Source organism: Macrobrachium rosenbergii, chromosome 44 (assembly GCF_040412425.1).
Source record: "Macrobrachium rosenbergii isolate ZJJX-2024 chromosome 44, ASM4041242v1, whole genome shotgun sequence".
Taxonomy (NCBI): Eukaryota; Metazoa; Arthropoda; class Malacostraca; order Decapoda; family Palaemonidae; genus Macrobrachium; species Macrobrachium rosenbergii.
This window is the reverse complement of record NC_089784.1, coordinates 47,023,714-47,031,213: the sequence shown is the minus strand read 5'-3', so window position 1 is coordinate 47,031,213 and position 7,500 is coordinate 47,023,714.

The window sequence follows — 7,500 nt, the reverse complement described above, 5'->3', positions numbered from 1 at the left end:
TAGATAACGTGAACCACACGATATTGATAGAGAGTCTGTTTGAGCTTGAATTGCCGAAGAGCAAGACGGAGAAGGCTCCTACCCGGCTTACTTTCTAATATGTATAATAATTCATCGTTTAATAAAGTTGACAATGAGAGATATGGTTACGAGCTTGGGATCACTTCTGGTAATAGTAGAGTGACTGTTTGCTGATGATATTGTTTTGTTATCTACATTTTTTAACTACTCAGGTTGACTAGTTCGTAACTGATTAATGGATATGTTCCAACTAAGAGAAAATAAAATGCATAGTGATTAGTTCCTTTAAAAAAAATATCTCTATGAATCCTTTCATATTGAAGGAACAACCTATTCGGTTTGTGCTGTCTCTTAAGTGTTCAGGATTTACAATACAGAATGATTTAAAAAATACTGACGACAATTCGTACAAGGCAAATTTTACTTTGAAAACAGTTTATGGAGAAATGGTCAAGTTTCTGTTTTAATGAATGTGGTTTACAGATGTATGATGCTGAGTTTGTGGATTGGTGAAAGTAAATCTACTGTACACTTTAAACAGCTTGTAATCCCTAACAATTGAGCAATTAAAGGGGCCTAAAAGTCTCACCAGTGACTTTAATCACCATATCAAGAGACAAGACAGCTCCTTTGTGAATAGTTGATAAACATGAAACTTCTTTCGTTATCAGCTTTGTAAATACTTTGTGTAATTTCATTAGGAAACACTTTCATTTTGTATAGCATAGGTTTTTTGTATATTATATTCCAAGGATTATATATGATATAGATTCACTGCCTGAAAATGATAAAGATGCCATGACGACCCGAACTGGATGTACGAGTATACAGAACCGTGAGTGTGAGGTGCGTGCCACCCAAGTTAGATTCTTATGCTTGTGTGCATTCTATATTTGCTGTGTAACCAGTGTATCTGAATAACTTATAAGAACTGAAGTTTTATTTAAAATCTACTTCTTTTTTAAGAGTTAACGTGATTTTAAGCATCTTTTATGTAAGCTTTGTTATTTTGAACCACATATGCTTTTTCAGATATATTTTTATATATACTGGAGCGTGCACCATAAAGTTTTGGATATTTGTTTTGGTTTACGTGATTTCTTTTTTGTCAGTCTAATATTATGCACCACTTATATGAAGTCAGTCTTACTACTGCTATCTATCAACTATCTATCTATCTGTCTATCTGTAATATTCAATGTTTGTACGTAAATACACTTAAATCAACAACTAAATGCCTTTTATCATCACGATTCAGGGAAAGATTAAATTCAAGTTCTTAGTGTTATTAAATCTTGATTTATCTCTAAGTGAAGATCACAAAAAATCGATAAACAAAATTAAGAAATCCTTCCTTTGGAAAGTTTGATTTCAGACTGAAATTACTCGTGAAAGTAAAGTTAGGGAATTTAGCAGTAATGTCGATAACATTCAGTTCAGTTAAGCTGCTACGATGAAAGGCCGGATGCGAACTAATAATACTCTTAGCCCTAAAAAAATGACTGAGAACATCTTCAAAAGAGATGGAATACTTGTCAAAGTAGGTAAGTGGATACAAATTGAGGGTGGTATTCGCAGGAAACAGCAGATCAAAATTGAGGGCCTCAGAACCAGAAGGTTGTAAACGCCGCCCCCACCGATTTGGAGTTAGGCATTCCAGTAGATGTGGCAGCGTTTCCTCTGTCTATTTGTGGCATTTCTATGCTAGTCAGCCGTTTCAGTAAGGTCGAAATCCCTACTGGAACGGTAGAAATTATCAATTTTAGCTAAATGAACGAACGTGATGTCGCGCGGAGCTTACAGCCTCATAAGAGCTCAGTTACAACCAGAAGGTTGCATGTGCAGCAGCTCAGAGGGAGTCAATGAGAGCGCGCGTCACTAAACGGGTATTCAGTTCTGAGCCAATCAGCATTTTCCAGCATAACGGGCTCGTAAGTGTCGGCCAATCACCGCGCAGTTTACATCTCCGCTATTGTTTACATTCCCAGTCTAGTGATTTTCGCGGCGAAATTGAATGTCCGTAGTGTTGTGATTTGTTTTTTTTTATTATTATCCCTTATTTAGCGCCATTATGTCTTCCTCTGGTAGTGAAAGTGATCACTATGATGTCGTGCAACGGCCCAGAGGAAGAAAAAGGACAAGGAATGAAACGTCATGAAAAAAAAATGGTGTTAAGTTACTGCACGATGCAGGCCAAGAATATGTTTCTGGGTGTACAGACAAACTCGTGCCTGCACGTAATGTAGGCCAGCCGCTTTAATGGTTAAACATTATGATGATGGAAGGTTATCATCGTCAACATCATTATTATTATTATTATTATTATTATTATTATTATTATTATTATTATTATTATTTTCCATATTATTATTATTATTACTTCATTATTATTATTATTATTATTTTTCATCATTATTATTATTATTATTATTATTATTATTATTATTATTATTATTATTATATTTTTATTATTATTATAATTATTATCATTATTACATCCATTGTTGTTATACCACGAATATAATAACACTTTATTATCATTTTACACATTTAACTATGGTTTAAGTGCTGGTTATGACCAGAATATAAACAAATGTGAGGGGTTACGCGGACATTTTGAATGCTAGCGCGCAAGCGCATCCTACATTTTTTCAAATTTTCACAAAAAAATTCTAAAGAGTAGGGCTTTCATATGAAACTTAGTTTAAATCAATATCTTTCTTAGAAGCAGAGTAATGAATGCTAGACTTTGAGGGCAATTTACTCATTTTTTAAAAAGTGGCGTTTACAACCTTCTGGTTCTGAGGCCCTCAATTAAGTTAAGCAATAACCATTTTTTCCGCTCTTTCTGAAAATAAAGATATCTTTGCATTACAATAGCCATATGATATTATGCTCTGCCAAACAACGAAAAATTTGTTGTTCAGACATGAAAGAAATGATCTAACATAGGAAATAAAAGGCAATTTTAAAGTTTGAATATGTGTTTTCTCATTGGAGATGTTGCTTTTAATAATTTTAGGTATGCGCATGACAGCCATTCTCGCTCCCACACCTCTATAAAACTGTGAACATGTTCATTTCTTCTTGTAACAGCAAAATACATGAATATTCAAGGATTTCACTGCAAAATGACTTCTTAGAATTTTAAGATTCGTGCTAGTATCCCTTTAACGCCGAAGCCCTATTTTCAAAAACGTCTCCCGTATGCCGGCGGCCTCCGAGAGGTAGCGCCGAGGCGGAAAAAAAGTGTTTTTCAAAAAATCACAGCGCGCTTAGTTTTCAAGATTAAGAGTTAATTTTTGGCTCCTTTTTTTCTCATTGCATGAAGTTTAGTATGCAATCATCAGAAATAAAAAAAATATCATTATCATATATAAATATTGGAATATATGACAGCGAAAAAAAAACTCGTATATAATTGTATACAAATCGCGCTGTAAGGAAAACGGTTGAAGCTAATGAGTTAATTTTTTTTAGTTGTATTGGAAACTAAATTGCGATGATTTTGGTATATAACAGATTGTAAAACGATTAAAGCAACACAGAGAAAATATTATCACAAAATGATGCATGAATTCGTAACGCGCGGACGTTTAAAAATTTTTTTTCAAAAATTCACCAAAAATCAAAATATTGTGCTAGAGACTTTCCAATTGTGGCAATATTAAGGAAATTGATTGAATATTACTAGGCTGTAAGTTTTTTTTAGCTAAAAATTGCTTTTTTGAACCATTTCGATCGAGTTAAAGTTGGCCGAAGGTTGATTTTTTCTATTTATCGTTATTTCGATGTAAATATAAAAAAACTGTGAAGAGCTAAAGGAATTATATATTTTTTGTTGTATTTTAAATGAAATTGCGCACATTTTTATGTATAACACTTTATGTAACGAATAATATGAAATGGCGAAAAAATTACGGCAAGCTGACGCAAGAAATGACTCGATTTTCAGCGGAGTCCGCGCGCGCAGAGCGGAGGAAATTTTTTTTTTCAAAAATTCACCAAAAATCTACATATTGTGCTAGAGACTTTCTGTTTGTTTCAAAATGAATTTAAATGATTGATTGTTACTCGAATGTAATAATTATGGCTTACGGATGCGTTTTTCGATCATTTCGGTCGAGTCAAAGTTGACCGAATGTTAAAATTTTGTCAGTTATCGTGATTTCGGCGAAAATATTAAAAAACTGTGAAGAGCTAAAGGAATGAAATATTTATTGTTGTATTTTACATGAAATTTCGCACATTCTGATGTATAAAACTTTATGTAACGAATAATATGAAACGGCAAAAAAATTACGGCAAGCTGACACAAGAAATGACAGGATTTTCAGCGGAGTACGCGCGCGCAGAGCGAAGGAAAATTTTTTTTTTAAAATTCACCAAAAATCTAAATAATGTGCTAGAGACTTTCCGTTTTTTTAAAAATGAAGTTAAATGATTGATTGTTACTCGAATGTAATAATTATGGCTTACGGATGCGTTTTTCGATCATTTCGGTCGAATCAAAGTTGACCGAATGTTAAAATTTTGTCAGTTATCGTGATTTCGGCGAAAATATGAAAAATCTGTGAAGAGCTAAAGGAATTATATATTTTTTTTTCTGTATTCTACATGAAATTGCCCACATTTTGATGTATAACACTTTATATAACGAATAATATGAAACGGCGAAAAAATTACGGCAAGCTGACGCAAGAAATGACAGGATTTTCAGCGTATAAAATGTGCAGAGGAGCGAAGGAAAATTTTTTTTTTTTTTAAATTCACCAAAAATCTAAATAATGTGCTAGAGAATTTTCGTTTGTTGCAAAATGAAGTTAAATGATTGATTGTTACTCGAATGTAATAATTATGGCTTACGGATGCGTTTTTCGATCACTTCAGTCGAGTCTAAGTTGACCGAATGTTAAAATTTTGTCAGTTTTCGTGATTTCGATGTAAATATTAAAAAACTGTGAAGAGCCAAAGGAATGATATATGTTTTGTTGTATTCTACATGAAATTGCGCACATTTTGATGTATAACAATTTATGTAACGAATAATATGAAACGACGAAAAAATTACGGCAAGCTGACGCAAGAAATGACACGATTTTCAGCGGAGTTCGCGCGCGCAGAGCGGAGGAAATTTTTTTTTTTTTAATTCACCAAAATTCTAAATATTGTGCTAGAGACTTTCCGTTTGTTGCAAAATGAAGGTAAATGATTGATTGTTACTCGAATGTAATATATATGGCTTACGGATGCGTTTTTCGATCATTTCGGTCGAGTCAAAGTTGAGCGAATGTTAAAATTTTGTCAGTTATCGTGATTTCGATGTAAATATTAAAACACTGTGAAGAGCTAAAGGAATGATATATATTTTGTTGTATTCTAAATGAAATTGCGCACATTTTGATGTATAACACTTTATGTAACGAATAATATGAAACGGCGAAAAAATTACGGCAATCTGACGCAAGAAATGACAGGATTTTCAGCGGAGTTCGCGCGTGCGGAGCGGAGGAAATTTTTTTTTTTAATTCACCAAAATTCTAAATATTGTGCTAGTGACTTTCCGTTTGTTGCAAAATGAAGGTAAATGATTGATTGTTACTCGAATGTAATAATTATGGCTTACGGATGCGTTTTTCGATCATTTCGGTCGAGTCAAAGTTGGCCGAATGTTAAAATTCACTTTTTATGCTGGGTCCATCTCCAGCTTCCCAGTCTAAAACTCGCCTCACACGCTCACTTCCGACAGGCAGTATGCGCCTTTCACGGTCCTGACGACTTTGTGATATCTCTGCAAACGTTCTGTTGCAGCACGAATACGCTAACACTAGCAAAAGTTCAACAAAACACGTCTGCGTCAAAATATCGCTCTCGCAAGGTGCTGCTCTGATGCTCTCTGATGCGAGAATGGGGAAATTCGCGCATGCGCGTCTGGGTGACGCTCAGAAACAAAACAACAGCTGGATCCGTGAACTCCCAGCATCCGCCGAGGCGCGGGATTTGAAATCTTCCGCAAACTAGGCCTACAATTATTTTTCCGCGAATATTTAAAAAAGGCATTTTCAGTCGACGTTTGCAACGTCCACTCAGCATTCGACAGACAATTTTGGACGACGTTTAAAACGTCCAACAGGCGTTTAAGGGGTATTAGGGGCACATGATTACAAGTAACAATAAAAGTAATGAGGATATTGAACAAGAGCGACGGAAACTGTAAGAGGGAATATGCTTGTAAGAAAATGTTATTTTTGTGGTGGTGAAACTAAAGTTTAATGATTCAAAATTTTTTGTCCGGCCATCTGTTGTTCTTTACTATAGTATAGCTACACACAGGAAACTTTGAGAAGACTAAGTTTGTCATAATGGTATAATGGGGGTAACTCGAAGGGTTTTGCGACACACTGGGTTTGTCGTACCTGAATGTTATTCGATGTCCTGCAGTATATAGCTTAAAGCAGAGATTGGAGAAAGCAAGTGTTTTGATATGATAAGTAGAAGGTAGTGATGCGTTTTTATTACTTGCATTGCAAGATGAATGGCACAGAATATTCCACTGATATGTATAACCATTTCTTCTTTTTTTATGTTTTATATCTGGAGTATGTGCCGTATGTCTATTATGTTGACATAGAATAATAAAGTTTTTGTTGAGTCTGTTTACGGCTTGTTTTTCAGGTGCTGTAGTATGACATTTTTTTTTTATAGATTTTTATGTGTATTGGTAAGATACACAATGAGTGTCATTCCCGTCATTCCTGCTTAGGTTTTCATATTTTTATCTTCTTTCCTTTAAATTTGTTTCTTCAAAAATTAACAAAAATTGTAGGCTCTTGACACCACTTTTTATTTTTTAATAATGCACATGAATTTACATTCGAAATAAATTATTATTATTATTATTATTATTATTATTATTATTATTATTATTATTATTATTATTATTATTATTATTATTATTATTATTATTAATGGTTTATATATCCAGCTCTCCAAAGCCTAAACAGAAACTATGATTTATCATTACAATATTTATCCCCATTTACATGTCATGGCCTCAGACTAATTTATGGAACAATATAGAGGTTTTAAACATAAAAGTTTATTGTCAAAAGTCTATATCACTCGCCAAGGTTTTCAAAGGTTCAGTCAATAACAATAAACAAGCCACTGGGTTATGTTGACGATTCTAAAGTATCAACCCTTGGTAAAAGCCTCATCAGGATTTTTCCTGCTGAGATTGGCTTCATTCGGCGCCAAAAGCTTTAGTGACTTAATATTATTTTTTACAGAGAAGCGTAAAATTTTCTCATGATGTGGTTGTCACCAGTGTTTATGATAGGGGTGTCAAATGTGATCATATTGTAGCCTTTGAAAGTATTAAAAATTTAAGTCATTTCAGTAAACCGAAATACAAGGATCCAAAATGTAAAATAATAAGATGAGATGAGTAACAAATAACATAATAGACAATACGCCCAA